This window comes from Synchiropus splendidus, chromosome 10, assembly GCF_027744825.2.
Source record: "Synchiropus splendidus isolate RoL2022-P1 chromosome 10, RoL_Sspl_1.0, whole genome shotgun sequence".
Taxonomy (NCBI): Eukaryota; Metazoa; Chordata; class Actinopteri; order Syngnathiformes; family Callionymidae; genus Synchiropus; species Synchiropus splendidus.
Window position 1 is genome coordinate 20,634,217 of NC_071343.1, and position 16,223 is coordinate 20,650,439.

Here is a 16,223-nt window from a genome sequence, read left to right on the forward strand (position 1 = left end):
AGCGGACCGGTTTGAGACCCCTGGTCTAGGGTGTCTCTCTCTCTCTTACTCCCTGTCAAGGTAGTGTTAGCATTTGTCCATTAATGTATTTTTATTTGCATCAATGTATCTTGAAAAGTTGACTCTGGCTACCAGGCCAACTTCTGAGGACTCAGGAGAGGAATGTGTTACAATGAGTGAATGAGTGAGTTGGGTGGAACAAGAGGCAGGTGGCATGTTGAGTCCTCCTCATCCATCATCAGCATCAATGTACAAGACAGGACAGAAATATTTTGTAGACAATCTCCATATGAGGCGGCTAAATAGTTGACGTGGAGCTCAAACCCACGGCCCTGAGATTAAGCAGCATCCTTGTTAATATAGTGGACAGTATCTCCACCTGTCATGCGGTAGACTAGGGTTCGATTCCCCGATGGGGAGTTGGTGTGCTTTTTATTTTTAGATGGTTTTTGCTTAATTTATGTAGGGCACGCGATACAGTGGCTTTGGAAACGAGGAATATTCTCAGGATATTGAGTTAAGCGAGTCAAACTGAGATGGCAGGGGAGGCACCATTGTCAGGAGGTGGTTCACCCAAGGCTTCAAGGATTCAAGCACAGAAAGTTTCTTTTCATTCTGGCATTGGGGTTGAACTGCTTTGGAATGTTGTGAGGCATCTGATACCCAACTTTCACTCAAGTCAGTTCATATGGAATTGAGCAAGAACACTGGGCTAGTGGCGCAATGGATAACGCGCCTGACTACGGATCAGGAGATTCCAGGTTCGACTCCTGGCTAGCTCGCCCTGTTTTTAACTGTCATCCTTGATGTGGAAGTAAAACACGGGAAGAATATTTGTGCACTGCATGCTATGCAACTTGTCTCGTCGACGCTTGTGTGAGAGAAATGTGGTGAGATGGCGTTTTCGATTGTGTAAGAAATATGTTTCCGAACATTGGTTCGTACTCTGCATTGTGGCTGCAGCAACCCCAACTTTTTAGTCGCCGTCGCGTCGTCAGTAGCTGGTAGCTTGCTCAGGTCGTGATTAGTTGTCACCTGCAAGGTTCGAACACGTCGCCAAAGGGGCGTGTTCTGAAGTTGTTGTGGACGGTGGATTGAAAATGGCGGAGCCAGTGCTCAACTATCGCTACTTATTAAATGAAAACATAGAAAAAGATGTCTCTCATTTCGTAGCATTGGCCAGAGCCGCTTACACTGGTGGATTTAACCACCTCCTCCAGCAGCGTCACTGGGATACGGCCACTTCGAGTGGTACTTCAGGCGGAACCGCTGCTAGTTGGAACGACCTGTTGGTCCAGATCAGTGGTCGAATACAGGACACCAAGTACCTGCGGTCTGTCCTCTGGTGAACGTCTGTCTTCGGTCAGCAACTAGCTTTGTAGTTGTGTACGCCGACTTGTGTACGAGTCTTTCTGAACTGTCATCAATTCATGAACTCCACGGACGTATCAGCTGTGTGCTTGAAGTAATTTTCAGAGATACATAATCTGTCATCGTCAATAATTTGTACACAAGTAGTATTTGAAACAACATTTATATTTTCTTTGAGTCTTGTCAGTTAGCGCCGTTTTGTGGTAATCAATTAATGCAACAGTTAAATGCATTGTGATGAAACAATTCATCCTGTGAGTTGATATACTGTTGTATGGTTGATATATACTTTGTTAAATTATCACCTACATATACATGTTTAAATATCCATGTATGGTTTATATTTTGCAGAAATTCTGTAACAGAAGATTCATCACCAACTGCTTCAGTGTTGGTGAGACCGTCCACTTCCAGGAGCTGACCAGAGGACCACTGCCACAGACCACATGTTTTTGTTGAAGATGAAGCATCTCCTTTGTGAACAAACAGTTATCAGTGCACCACAACTGCTCGTTCAAGAGTCACCCACCTGTTGAACAGAGCAAAGGTCCTTGCACATTAGAAATCATCTCTGCAATAAAACAAAGCTGCGTTCAACTCAGTTTGTTGACATTGTGCTTTTGATTGATTTTTTTCTGTGAAGCCATTTTCCACAAAAAGAAATGTTCAATGTCAAACTGTTTATTTGCAAAAATAAAGTAACTCATTCATTTATACTCATCCATTACACCCAGAATCATAATCAGACCTGAAGTGAACTATGTCGGTGTGTTCTGAAGGATCTTCCGAGCAGGGACGAGGGTCAAGAGAGGGGGAGGAAAGGGGGGCGATGTCAGGTTCCTTTCATGAGACTGTGGCTACAAAGGAAATAAATGAAGGATCCAAATGATCCCAATTTCAGTCAGCTGTTGTTTTGCTTGGTAAAATAACTTGTCAATGATGTGCTCTTTTATTTGTGATGACAATATCTGCATCGAAGCAACCAGGAGCTGCAAAACTATCTCATCTTCTGAGCTGGGTTTGTGGAGGGAGTTCATGAGAAGATGCTTGAGCTCAGCATCAGCATCCGGGGACCCTCCCTCAGTTGGTCTCTTTCTTTGGTGTCCTGCACATAATGGAAGTTGGAAAGTTGGAGGAGATGCAGCAGCAGCACCAGGTGAGGCAGGAGGAAGGTCCATCCTCCTCCTCTCATGAATGACAACAGAGTGTGATGACATCATTGTACTAGCGATACACAAAAATGCGATCCAGAAAGCTCTATATGTTTAATATTTAGCCAGCATTCAGGTCAGTCTTAAGGTTGGGATGTGCAATATCCTGTCATTAAAACAGTGAGTCAGTGGAGCATGAGGCGTGTGATCTCAGGGGCTGGTGTAAGGCAAATACAGAAGAAGAGAGGCCTCTGTGAGGAGCTTCACTGAGGGATGAGCATTGAATAACAGAGATGAAGTGGGGGAAGTTTAACATCTAAAATGTAACAGTGGCCAGTATGGGGGTGGAACCCATGGCCTTGGCGTTATTAGCACCACGCTCTAACCATCTGAGCTAACCGGCCAGTTGCAGGAGTTATTGTATTGCTGTTCTGGAGATAAGGAGAGGAGCGATGGAACAAGTTGAACAAAGGACCTTCGATGTTGAAGTCCTGCATAAATGCAGAAGAGAAAGATCACCACTGAGGTTCAAAGATGATGAAGGAGATAGTCAGATGTGGCAGTGGAATTAGGGCTGATCCGGGATTGTACTCACAGTTGCTGCACAGAAGCTAAAGCTCAAACATCAGTCTCTGACAAGTACCATGCATTAGCAGTCAGGCCATGCAACAACAGCTTCACCTTCACCTTCTTCTGCTGCTTATCCGGGGTCGGGTCGCGGAGGCAGCATTCGGAGCAGGGAAGCCCAAACTTCCCGGTCCGCACAAACCCGTCTATCAATCTCACGCTCCCTTTTTCCCTCACTCGAGAACAAGACCCCGAGATACTTAAACTCCGCCACTTGGGGCAAGAACTCTCCACCAACCTGGAGAGAGCAAACCACCGTGTTCCGGTCGAGAACCATGGCCTCAGACTTGGAGGTGCTGATCCTCATCCCGGCCGCTTCACACTCGGCTGCAAACCGACCCAGCGCATGCTGAAGGTCCCGGTCCGATGAGGCCAGCAGAACAACATCGTCCGCAAATAGCAGAGATGAAATTCTGTGGTTCCCGAACCGGATCCCCTCCGACCCCTGGCTACGCCTAGAAATTCTGTCCATAAAAGTGATGAACAGAACCGGTGACAAAGGGCAGCCCTGGCGGAGACCAACATGCACCGGGAACAGGTCTGATTTACTGCCGGCAATGCGAACCATGCTCGTGCTCCGGTCATACAAGGAGCGGACAGCCCCTAGCAGAGGGTCTTGCACCCCATATTCCCGGAGCACCCCCCACAGGACATCACGAGGGACACGGTCGAACGCCTTCTCCAAATCCACAAAGCACATGTGGACTGGTTGGGCGAACTCCCATGAACCCTCGAGCACCCGATGGAGGGTATAGAGCTGGTCCAGTGTTCCACGACCGGGACGAAAACCACACTGTTCCTCCTGGATCCAAGGTTCGACTATTGGCCGAAGTCTCCTCTCTAGTACCCTGGAATAGACCTTTCCAGGGAGGCTGAGGAGTGTGATCCTCCTGTAGTTGGAACACACCCTCCGGTCCCCCTTCTTAAACAGGGGGACCACCACCCCGGTCTGCCAATCCAGAGGCACTGTCCTCGACTGCCACGCGATGTTGCAGAGACGTGTCAGCCACGACAGCCCTACAACATCCAGGGATTTCAGATACTCCGGACGGATCTCATCCACTCCCGGGGCCCTACCTCAGAGGAGCTTACGAACAACCTCGGTGACTTCGGCCCGGGTGATGAGAGAGCCATCCAAGTCCTCAATCCCCGCTTCCTGAGTGGAAGACATGACGACGGGATTGAGGAGACCCTCGAAGTATTCTTTCCATCGCCCGACAACATCACCAGTCGAGGTCAGCAGTCTCCCCCCCCCCCGCTGTAAACAGCACTGGTGAGGCACTGCTTCCCCCTTCTGAGGCGACGGACGGTTTGCCAGAATTTCTTCGAGGCTGACCAATAGTCCTCCTCCATGGCCTCTCCGAACTCCTCCCAGACCCGAGTTTTTGCCTCCAAGACTGCACGGGAAGCGTCACGCCTGGCCTGCCAGTACACGTCTGCTGCCTCAGGAGTCCCACAAGCCATCAAGACCCGATAGGACTCCTTCTTCAGCCTGACGGAATCCCTTCCTTTCGGTGTCCACCACCGGGTTCGGGGATTGCAGCCGCGACAGGCACCGGAGACCTTGCGACCACAACTACGTGCAGCCGCACTGACAATGGAGGAGGAGAACATGGCCCACTCAGACTCCATGTCACCTACCTCCCTCGGGATCTGGAAGAAACTCTCCCGAAGGTGGGAGTTAAAGACCCCACTGACAGTGGGTTCCGCCAGGCGTTCCCAGCAGACCCTCACAATACGTTTGGGCCTGCCCGGTCTGACCGGCTTCCTCCCCTGCCAGCGGATCACACTCACCACCAGGTGGTGATCGGTTGACAGCTCTGCCCCTCTCTTCACCCGAGTGTCCGAGACACGTGGCCGAAGGTCAGATGACACGATCACAAAGTCTATCATAGACCTCCGGCCAAGGGTGTCCTGGTGCCATGAGCACTTATGGACACCCTTGTGCTCAAACATGGTGTTCGTTATGGACAAACTGTCGGTGGCACAGAAGTCCAGTAATAGAACACCGCTCAGGTTCAGATCGGGTAGGCCGTTCTTCCCAATCACGCCCCTCCAAGTCTTGCTGTCATTGCCCACGTGGGCGTTGAAGTCTCCCAGTAGAACAATGGAGTCCCTGGTTGGGGCACTGTCGAGTACCCCTCCCAGTGACTCCAAGAAAGCCGGGTAGTCTGCACTGCTGTTCGGCCCGTAAGCCGCAACCGCTGTGAGACACCTGTTCCCAACCCGTAGGCGTAGGGACGCGACCCTCTCGTTCACCGGGGTGAACCCCAACACGAAGCTGCAGAGCTGCGGGGCTATGAGCAAGCCTACGCCAGCCCGCCGCCTCTCCCCGCGGACAACTCCAGAAAAGTAGAGGGTCCAGCCTTTCTCGAGGAGTTGGGTTCCAGAGCCCAGGCTGTGCGTGGAGGAGAGCCCGACTATATCTAGCCGGTACCTCTCAACCTCCCGCACAAGCTCAGGCTCTTTCCCCCCCAGCGAAGTGACATTCCATGTTCCAAGAGCCAGAGAATGTCCACACGAACCAGGTCGTAGGGCCCCCCGGCCTCGACTGCCACCTAGTTCTCTTTGCACCCGACCCCTATGACTCCCTCTGTGGGTGGTGGGTCCGCAGGAGGGACGGCCCATGTCATTCGTTCGGGCTTGGCCCGGCCGGGCCCCATGGGCAGAGGCCCGACCACCAGGCGCTCGCATTCGAGCCCCAACCAACAACAGCTGTTGACCGTAATACATGACTTTCATGGTTCAGCCAATATTGAGGGACTCACTAGTAATCCCAGCTCCACGCTGTGGAGAAGATAGTTTTAAGAGGTGGTTTTATTTAGTTGCTCAATGCGCTCGCTGCATGGAATAATTGAACACATTTTCAGGCACATGCTTTGGTTCCTGCATACAAATGAAATGCCGTCAAATATATCTGTAAAAACACTCAAATAGCACAAGTAGCACCATGCAGATACAGCCTCAGGTATGATGAACCATGTCTGTGATCATGGGACAAGGGACTGTCTGTGTGGATATTATATTTATAATAATAATCATAATAACAGAAGATGATCCCCGGTTCACATGTGTTCATGGAACGATGGTTAAGAGTTGGGGTCTCCAAATTGACACCTGATTGGTTAAACTGTGTGTGCATGGTACAAAAACCTACAGCTCTGTCTGGGACAGTTTGGTGACACCTGTTTAAGAGGACTGTCTTGAAGAGCTGATGAGATGGCCTGAACTTTGCTCTTTGGCAACCTTAAATCACAGCATTTACGCTGTGTGGAACCATCACGTAACACAGTGTGTGTGACTTCATTGGTCTTCAGCTGACTGGAGTTCAACCAGACTGTATGCCGTGACAGTCCAACGATTGAAGGCAGGGTCTGATCTTTTCATGCAGTTTCCTCAAAGTATTGGGTGAAACCCTTTGAATGCAAAAATCAAACATTCCAGTCCCCTGGGGAAGGTACGGGCCGACAACACTGTGAAATCACCAACCGATCACCTGCCCTACAAACCGTGAGGTTCGTCACGGAACCAAAGTGGATCTCCATCCCAGGGTGGTCTCTAACCACCAGCCTTTCCCTCAACAGCCAAACACACTAACCAGTTACGTCACAGAGGCATGAGAATGAGGATCTCTACAAAAAGAGAGACACTTTGAGAGCAGGAAAACATGTTCTGAAAACCATGGAAATGGAGTGATGGCTCAATTGAAGTTAGACAAAACACTCTGCTACTTCATAGATACACATCTTGGGAATAACAACTCTGCACTTGTGATCCAAAGTTGTTAACCAGACAGGTTACATTGAACACAATAAGAAGCCCTACAAGAGTAGGACATCAAAAAATTTGTAAAAACTCATGTTGTTCCTCTCCACGGAAATCTTTAGTAAAAGGCGAAAGATTTATACAATCTGAAGAGAAACATGAGTGAACTACTTCAAAATATAGCAGTGTGAGTGTTATGAATGTGGGTTGGAATACTTGAGCTTCATTCTCTAAACGTTGTGATGTCTGATGCTGAGATTGCTCCCTTTCATATGGTACCTGAAGGACACGGAGCATGGACTGTGCTGATGGACTTGAAGGAGGTGGTTGAAATAGTACTGTGCCCGGTATTCACGGAAGAATCAATTCAGGATTTGCACAGGAAGATACTGGACCACCGAAACATTTCAAACTCCGGCCTCAACATCATGACATTGAACACAACCCTGACCTGATAGGGTGTTTTGGCACCCTTGTTCATTTATGGACCGTAGGATTTGAGGGTAAACACTGCATTTTCTTGATATATATATATATATATACACAACTGTGAAACTTCTCTCATGTTAACTGTTAAATACTTATATAGTCACAGTTAACATAATATCATTGGCCGGTATGGGGATGGAACCCATGACCTTGGCGTTATTAGCACCATGCTCTAACCATCTGAGCTAACCGGCCAGTTGCAGGAGATATTGTATTGCTGTTCTGGAGATAAGGAGAGGAGCGAGGGAACAAGTTGAACAAAGGACCTTCGATGTTGAAGTCCTGCATAAATGAAGAAGAGAAAGAACACCACTGAGGTTCAAAGATGATGAAGGAGATAGTCAGATGTGGCAGTGGAATTAGGGCTGATCAGGGATTGTACTCACAGTTGCTGCATAGAAGCTAAAGCTCAAACATCAGTCTCTGACAAGTACCATGCATTAGCAGTCAGACCATGCTACAACAGCTGTTGACCGTAATACACGACTTTCATGGTTCACCCAATGTTGAGGTACTCACTAGTAATCCCAGCTCCACGCTGTGGAGAAGATAGTTTTAAGAGGTGGTTTTATTGAGTTGCTCAATGCGCTCGCTGCATGGAATAATTGAACACATTTTCAGGCACATGCTTTGGTTCCTGCATCCAAATGAAATGCCGTCAAAATATCTGTAAAAACACTCAAACACTCTGAACTTTGCTCTTTGGCAACCTTAAATCACAGCATCTACTCTGCCTCTCACTGAGGATGTCCAGAGACTTCACAGACATCTGGTAAAGATGCTGATGTGGCATCTGAAAACTTGGCAAAGACGCCTTCGCCTAAAAAACAGATTGTGAGGTTCCTGAAGAGAATGAGTTCTTGTTTGCCAGACCACAATGTCTGACCTCTGATTGTTTGAGGACACAACCCAGTGAGCCAAAATATCCAAATTATTACTGGCTGTGGTAAAAGGGTCTCTGGCGAATCTTCAGGGGAAATTGATCGAAGGTAGCTATTTTACTTTCTTATTGATTGCTACTGTCAAAGTGAGATTTACAATTAAGTGATTCTGCCTCACGATGCAGCTGCTCAACCGGACCTTCTCGTGTGCGCTACACATCCAGAACCTCGCGAACAATATGGCATTCCTGGCAGCAGTGTTCGAACCGGACGGCTCAGTCAAGGAGCAACTGGAGCGCACTCAGACGACTGCAGCAGCTTTTCAAAAGATGTCACTCACTGTCTCCATGGACGGAGTTAGGATCCGCTCACTTTCCCAGATGGCGGCGCGCAATATCTGGCTCTCCAGTACAACGCTGAAGGAAGCAGATAGACGGACTGGTTGGAGCACCCAATTCCAACGACGCCCTGGTGCGCGAAGGTTTTGGAGCTGCTGGAGAGACTTTATCTTGTTTTTTAAAGCCAACCATGTCCATCATTAGAGGGAACTGAAAGAATTCAAAGGAGGAAAAAAAAAAGAATCACCATAACCTCCCTATTCTTCATGGCATTTAGCATCACAACATAGACAGTATGCATTGGGAAAATATGAACATAAACTTAATATTGGTTCTGGACTCAAAAGTTGCAAAATACACAGAAAATTATGATTAATAAAAGTGTAATAAAAACATCGATGATGACTCAACTTCAAAACTTTTGGCGGGGAAGGAATGAAAGTGTCGTGACCTGGATTTGAACCAGGGTTGCGGCGGCCACAACGCAGAGTACTGACCACTATACGATCACGGCTGCCAGGACCCATGTTTCTTACATAATAGAAGAAGCCACCTCACCACATTTCTCTCACATTAGTGTTGACCAGAAAAGTTATGTGGCATGCACTGCAGAAATACTGTTCTCATGTTTTACTTTTGCATCATGAATGAAAGATTAGCTCGAGCTAGCCAGGAGTCGAACCTGGAATCTCCTGATCCGTAGTCAGGCGCGTTATCCATTGCGCCACTAGCCCTATGTTTTGTTCAATTCCATGTGAACTGACTTGAGTGAAAGTTGGGTATCAGACGCCTCACAACATTCCAAAGCAGTTGAACCCCAGTGCCAGAATGAAAAGAAACTTTCTGTGCTTGAATCCTTGAAACCTTGGGTGAACCACCTCCTGACAATGGTGCCTCCCCTGCCATCTAAGTTTGACTCGCTTAGCTCAATACACATCGACGGATCATCAATTGAACTCATATGACGTCTCTGTCCGAAATGATTCCTAAAAGTCTGCAATCCTCAGAGACTATCCCATGAGCCCAAGAATCCACTTTTGAAGTTTCTGATCTTTTCATCATCTGCCTTTCAATGATGTATCAATAAATCAACTGCAAAACTGATCTAGCCACATATCAGGTCCCACACCAGGACTCACAATCAACTGATGACAGTCTTCACACACCTGGTTGGTGAAAAGGAGACTGGTTGGAACAAAAACCTGCACCCACTGTGGCCCTTTGAGGACCGGTTTGAGACCCCTGGTCTAGGGTGTCTCTCTCTCTTACTCACTGTAAAGGCAGTGTTAGCATTTGTCCATGAATCTTTATCTTTACTTGCATCAATGTATCTTGAAAAGTTGACTCTGGCTGCAGGCCAACTTCTGAGGACTCAGGAGAGGAATGTGTTACAATGTCTGAGTGATTGTTATTACTCACCTCTTCCAAACCTCCCTTAACTCGAGAGAATGCAGGCATAAATCCCACTACGTCTCACACGCTAAATGAGAACTCTAACATATTCATTTGATACCTTTGTTGTCGAACCTGTGTCAGTCTAAATAAACACGTCGACGAACAACCACTGCCTCAGACAGCTGGTGTCAGTGTAACCAGTGAGAAGATCTTTAGTTCGGGTCTGATCGCAGTGTACTATCTATTTCAGATTTATGAAACTTCTGAAATCGAAGACATCCATCACACACATCATACAATCACATACAATATTTATGGGCATCAAAAACAAACAAAAAAAGATTTTCTTTTTCCAATAACATAAAGTGCTGCACCAAAGAAAGGACAGAAATATGTTTTCTCCATTGTAATGTCATAGGGTTTTGAACCTTTCAGGTACCGGTAGTGAATGACGTCACATACGGGTCTGTTGTTGTACTGACTGTTGTTGGAATACCTGACTGAGTAAAGACATATACAAAACGGAGCCTGGCGTTCACGACTCATCAATGTTACGTGGTGTCAGAAGATAAAACAGAGGAGGAAAATGGCGCAATTTCAACCCCCACCGCATTTAAGTCTCGAAGGCAATCTTGCGGAGAATTGGAGAAGCTGGATACAGCGCTATGAGCTGTTTTGCACCGCGAGCGGCATCGAGGAGAAATCCGAGAAGGTGCAGTGTGCAACTTTTCTTCATGTCGCAGGAGAGGAGGCAATTAAAGTGTGCAATACTTTCGTCTTTGGGAATGACGAAAGGGACAAAATCGCCGTGCTCAAGAGGAAGTTTCAGGACTATTGTGAGCCCAGAAAAAACTTACCCTATATACGGCACATGTTTTTCACACGAGCTCAGAAGCAGGCTGAGTCCATTGATGCATATGTCACGGATTTAAAGAATAAAGCCAAAGACTGTGAATTTGGAGATCTACATGATTCCCTGGTACGTGACAGAATAGTTTGTGGCATAACTAATGACCAACTTAGAGGCAGACTCCTGAGAGAGGCAGATCTGACCCTGGAAAAAGCTATTGATATCTGCCGTGCAAGTGAGATCACCAATACTCAAGTCAAAGCTCTGACAGAGGAAGTGGAAATGAACAGAATCAGAACAGTCAGACCAAAAGACATCAAAGCTAAAACCAGCACCGGAAGACGTGAACAAGATGAGTCCAGCTGCAACAGATGTGGCTTTAAACATGGAACCAAGAAATGTCCAGCAATTGGCCAAACGTGTAAAACATGCAACAAGAGAAATCATTTTGCCAAGATGTGTAAATCGCAGAGTAAGCAGCATCAATATGGGAAGAGGGTGCATGCAATTGAGCAAAGTGAGTGTGAAACTGACATGTTTATTGGCACAGTCAGTGTGGAGCATGAAAAACACATCGGCATAATGGAGTCAGCAGGGACTGAACAGGAGAAAGAAAACTGGACTGAGAAACTAAGAATAAACAAACAAATGGTGACTTTTAAACTGGACACAGGCGCAGACTGCAATGCGATGTCTGTTCAAACACTCTAGGCACTGGATGTTAAAGGCAGGCTTAGAGTGAGTAAAAGCAAACTAGTTGCATTTTTTGGACAAAAGATAATGCCACAGGGCAAGAGAGTGCTAACATGTGAGCACAAAGGCCAGAAGCATCAAATTGAGTTTGAAATCATACAACAAGATGTCCCAGCTGTTTTAGGAGGAGACACTTGTTTAAAACTTGGCCTAGTACAAAGAGTGCATGGAGTTGGAAAGGAGCAAGATATCCTCAAAGAATACGAGGAGCTCTTTAACGGACTAGGTTGCTTACCGGGCCAGCACCATATACAGATAGATCACACTGTCACACCAGTTGTGCATGCTCCCAGGAGGATACCTGTCGCACTCAGGGACAGAGTTGTTGCAGAGTTACAACGCATGGAGAAGCTGGGTGTAGTAGCAAGACAGACTGAGCCGACAGAATGGGTCAATAGTATGGTAACTGTCGTCACGCCCAAGAAAATGCGTATCTGCATGGACCCAAAGGACCTGAACCAAGCTATAAAACGAGAACACTACCCATTACTCACAGTGGAGGAAGTGGTGTCCCGCATGCCAAATGCCAAATACTTTTCTGTGCTTGATGCTAATCAAGGGTTTTGGCAGATCAAACTTGATGAGGAAAGCTCAAGGTTATGCACATTCAACACCCCTGTAGGACGATACAGATTCCTGCGTTTGCCGTTTGGCATATCATCAGCTCCAGAGGTGTTCCAGAGGGCTATCGCACAGATGATAGAAGGACTAGAAGGAGTTGTGAACATCATTGATGACTTGCTTGTTTGGGGGGACTCCATAGAAGAGCATGACCACAGACTGAGGAAACTGTTAGACAGAGCCAAAGAAAACAATCTGAAGCTTAACAAAAACAAATGCTTCATCAGGACAAAAGAAATCAAGTATATTGGACACACTCTCAGCGACACTGGACTCAGGCCTGATGAGGAAAAAGTGAGAGCAGTGACACAGCTACCGGAGCCACAGAACAAGCAGGAGCTGTTGAGATTCATGGGGATGATTCAATATCTCAGCAAGTTTATACCCAACTTGTCAGACATTAGTGCCCCCTTGAGGAAGCTGCTTGAAGGTGGCACAGAGTGGCACTGGGAAGAAACGCAGAAGAGGAGTTTTGAACACCTTAAAAAAATGGTCACCGATGCTCCCACGCTGAAATACTATGATGTCAACAAGCCCATCACACTATCAGTGGATGCCAGCTCAGAAGGTATTGGAGCAGTTATCCTTCAGGATGGACAACCAGTAGCCTATGGATCACGGGCACTCACTGAAGTTCAGCGCAGGTATGCGCAAATCGAGAAAGAGTTACTTGCCATTGTATACGGATGTGAGAAATTCCATCAGTACCTGTATGGAAAAGAAATTCAGGTTGAGAGTGACCACAAGCCGCTGGAAAGCATCTTTAAGAAGTCGTTACACCAAACTCCGTTGAGACTTCAAAGGATGTTGCTGAGGCTGCAGAGATACAGCCTTAAAGTCACCTACCGGCCAGGCAAGGAACTTCACATTGCAGACGCTCTGAGTCGTGCATTTCTCAAGGAGCAGAGAGAAGACCTGCTGGGAAAAGATTTAGATGTGAACATGATAACGTCTCAGCTGCCCATGTCAGATGAAAAGCTGCAAAAGTTCAGAACAGCGACTGCAGAGGATCCTGAAATGCAGCTACTAAAGAACATCACACTGAGTGGATGGCCGGATCAAAAGAGTGCAGTGCCAAAAGATATACAGTCCTACTGGACATTTAGGGATGAAATAACACACTCATCCGGGCTGATGTTCAAAGCGGCGAAGCTTATTGTCCCACAACAGCTGAGACAGGAAATGTTAAACAAAATCCATGAGTCACACCTAGGAATGATCAAGTGTAAGGAAAGAGCCAGAGATGTTCTATATTGGCCACACATGTCCACACACATTGAGGAGATGGTTTCACGATGCGCAATATGCAATGAGAATAGGCACCGTAATCCGAGAGAGCCATTACTGTCGCACCCAGTACCAAGTAGACCATGGGAGAAAGTAGGGACTGATCTCTTTCACTACAAAGGATCTGAGTTTTTGCTATGTGTGGACTATTACTCCAAGTTTCCTGAAATCGCAAAGCTGAAAGACACTACTAGTGCTAGTGTTGTAGTTGCACTGAAATCAGTTTTCGCAAGACATGGAGTTCCGGATGTTGTCATATCAGATAATGGTCCTCAGTATGCCAGTGCTGAGTTTAGAGAGTTTGCAGAAAGCTGGGAATTCAAGCACACCTCATCAAGCCCTGGTCATGCCCAGTCAAATGGTCAGGCGGAAAGGACCGTACAGACTATAAAGAATCTCCTGAAGAAATCAGAGTGTGGTGGTGATCCCTACATCTCACTGTTGGAGTATCGCAACACACCACAGGAGGGTGTTGGAATGTCACCGGCACAGCTGCTAATGGGACGGCGACTAAAAAGTAAATTGCCAACCACAACAGCATTGCTTACTCCAGAGGGAACGGTCGAGGTACGCAGACAGCTGAGTGAAAGACAGGCAAAACAAAAGTTCTACTATGACAGGCAAACAAGGCCGCTGTCTGATCTGCAACCAGGGGAAAAGGTCAGGGTACAAAGCGGAGCAACATGGCAGCCGGCTGTAGTCCTACACAAACATGAGCAACCACGTTCATTTGTGATTCAAACACCAGATGGAAGGCAGTACAGAAGGAACCGAAAGCATCTGAGGAAAACAGATGAGAAAACCTTTCCTATGACAATGGAAGATGTATACCTGAACCAGGACACAACAGATGACCACACCGTTGTGTCAGACAAAAAAGAAACACCTGATGAACACTCTGAGAGACACTCATACCGAACCAGATCGGGTAGACAAGTTAAGCTCCCTGTTAGATATCGAGATTAGTTTTATTGTTTTGTTGATTATGTATATGGTTAAAAGTTTGAAGTTACATTGTCATATTGGACAAGATGGCATATACAGTTGTAAAAAAAAAAAAATAATAGAGTACATTTGTGTTTTGAAATGTTTATATGTGAAATGAGTAAGACTTTCATTTAAGGAGATGAGGAACCCTTATTTACTGAAAAAAAAAAAAAAAAGAAAAAAGAGGGAGATGTAATGTAATAGGGTTTTGAACCTTTCAGGTACCGGTAGTGAATGACGTCACATACGGGTCTGTTGTTGTACTGACTGTTGTTGGAATACCTGACTGAGTAAAGACATATACAAAACGGAGCCTGGCGTTCACGACTCATCAATGTTACATCCATGGAAGCTTTTAAACCTCAAACAAATTGTCCTGATATTTAAATAGTTTGGTTTGTCTTGGAAAGAAATAAATGTATGAATGTACATATCTATATATATTGTGCTGGCCAGCTAAATAACATTAGTTCTGAGGAGCTCTTGTGTTTGTGAGGAGAGTATCAAGCATTGCTGCTCAATCTGACCTGAACTTGTCCTCCGCGACCATCTGAAGATCTCTTCCTTTTAAATGCAGTCTAAAGTCCAATGTTCATCTACAAGGGAGATGCAAACATGTTGAACAGACGATGGATGGCAACTAGTCAGAAGTTCAGATCACCTGTATCACATGTGTCTCCTTCATCGTTGCTGCAGCGTCTAAGGACCCCGCCTCCCCAGTAGAGCATTGGTAACCAGTGTTGGTTCATCTCTGTCAAAACAGTTTTGCGCTTCATTCTTTTTATATTTCAGGAATATTTTATCCGACTGTCCATTGTGTGGGGACAAGGCTGGGAATATTCTTTAAAAACACCTGGGAAATTATAAGATCCAGAGAAATGATCCCAGGAAGAGTTTTATTGGTGGAATGTTTTTACTGGACCAAGAAAGTGAGAATCATGAACGTGTTCACTCCTCCAGACTCTGCCTAGTTCAATGTCATCATGCCATCAGAAGTTCCCCTATTGAGCAGGAATCAAGATAACGGTTGCTAACATGGAGGTAATGTCGTCTCCTAAAACCAACAAGTCACGTCTTCCAATCACCTTGAGGGAACTAACGATGAAAATTACCTGGTTCAAGGAAGTTGAGGAAAATGAAGTTTTTCGCCGCGAGTTACAAAACACAGCTGATATCAGGTTTGTCATGTGCTCACCACAAACATCGGCTAAGACACAGGAACACACACACACACTGCATCAGGTTACACACATCACACCTCCCTAGGAGCCTGGATAGCTCAGTCGGTAGAGCATCAGACTTTTAATCTGAGGGTCCAGGGTTCAAGTCCCTGTTCAGGTGATGTTTTGTGTCTGGCCAAGTTGGCTGTTTCACTGGTTGTGTGTTGGTCCAGGTTGCAAAAGGACTTGGTTCAGGCTCTGATACGGTCGGGGCTGAGCTCTGACTCACTGGTTGAATCAGCTGGGTGAGATAAAACACAAAGTTCCAATACCATTGAAATGTTTTATTATTATTTATTAGATGTGTTTATATCCGACAGACGAGGTGCAAACAAGCCTCGTTGGCGCAGTAGGCAGCGCGTCAGTCTCATAATCTGAAGGTCGTGAGTTCGAGCCTCAGTGACCTTTTGAAAAGTGATACGGATTTCCATTCCATTCATTTACGTTCAACTGTTTTGGGGGACAAGTTTGCAACATGACTCCAAATC

The 16,223-nt window shown here is 46.4% G+C and overlaps 6 non-coding genes across 6 annotated transcripts; 2 read left to right on the top strand and 4 right to left on the bottom strand.

The window, feature by feature from the left end:
- Positions 1-709: 709 nt before the first annotated feature.
- trnar-acg (transfer RNA arginine (anticodon ACG)) lies at positions 710-782 on the top strand. The gene has a single exon. It is a non-coding gene; the product is annotated as a tRNA-Arg (tRNA).
- Positions 783-2,852: 2,070 nt separating this feature from the next.
- Positions 2,853-2,926, bottom strand: trnai-aau (transfer RNA isoleucine (anticodon AAU)). Its single transcript has one exon. It is a non-coding gene; the product is annotated as a tRNA-Ile (tRNA).
- A 4,040-nt stretch (positions 2,927-6,966) lies between these two features.
- Positions 6,967-7,080, bottom strand: LOC128766513 (U5 spliceosomal RNA). Its single transcript, XR_008416011.1, has one exon. It is a non-coding gene; the product is annotated as a U5 spliceosomal RNA (small nuclear RNA).
- A 444-nt stretch (positions 7,081-7,524) lies between these two features.
- Positions 7,525-7,598, bottom strand: trnai-aau (transfer RNA isoleucine (anticodon AAU)). Its single transcript has one exon. It is a non-coding gene; the product is annotated as a tRNA-Ile (tRNA).
- A 1,685-nt stretch (positions 7,599-9,283) lies between these two features.
- Positions 9,284-9,356, bottom strand: trnar-acg (transfer RNA arginine (anticodon ACG)). Its single transcript has one exon. It is a non-coding gene; the product is annotated as a tRNA-Arg (tRNA).
- A 6,427-nt stretch (positions 9,357-15,783) lies between these two features.
- Positions 15,784-15,856, top strand: trnak-uuu (transfer RNA lysine (anticodon UUU)). Its single transcript has one exon. It is a non-coding gene; the product is annotated as a tRNA-Lys (tRNA).
- Positions 15,857-16,223: the final 367 nt, after the last annotated feature.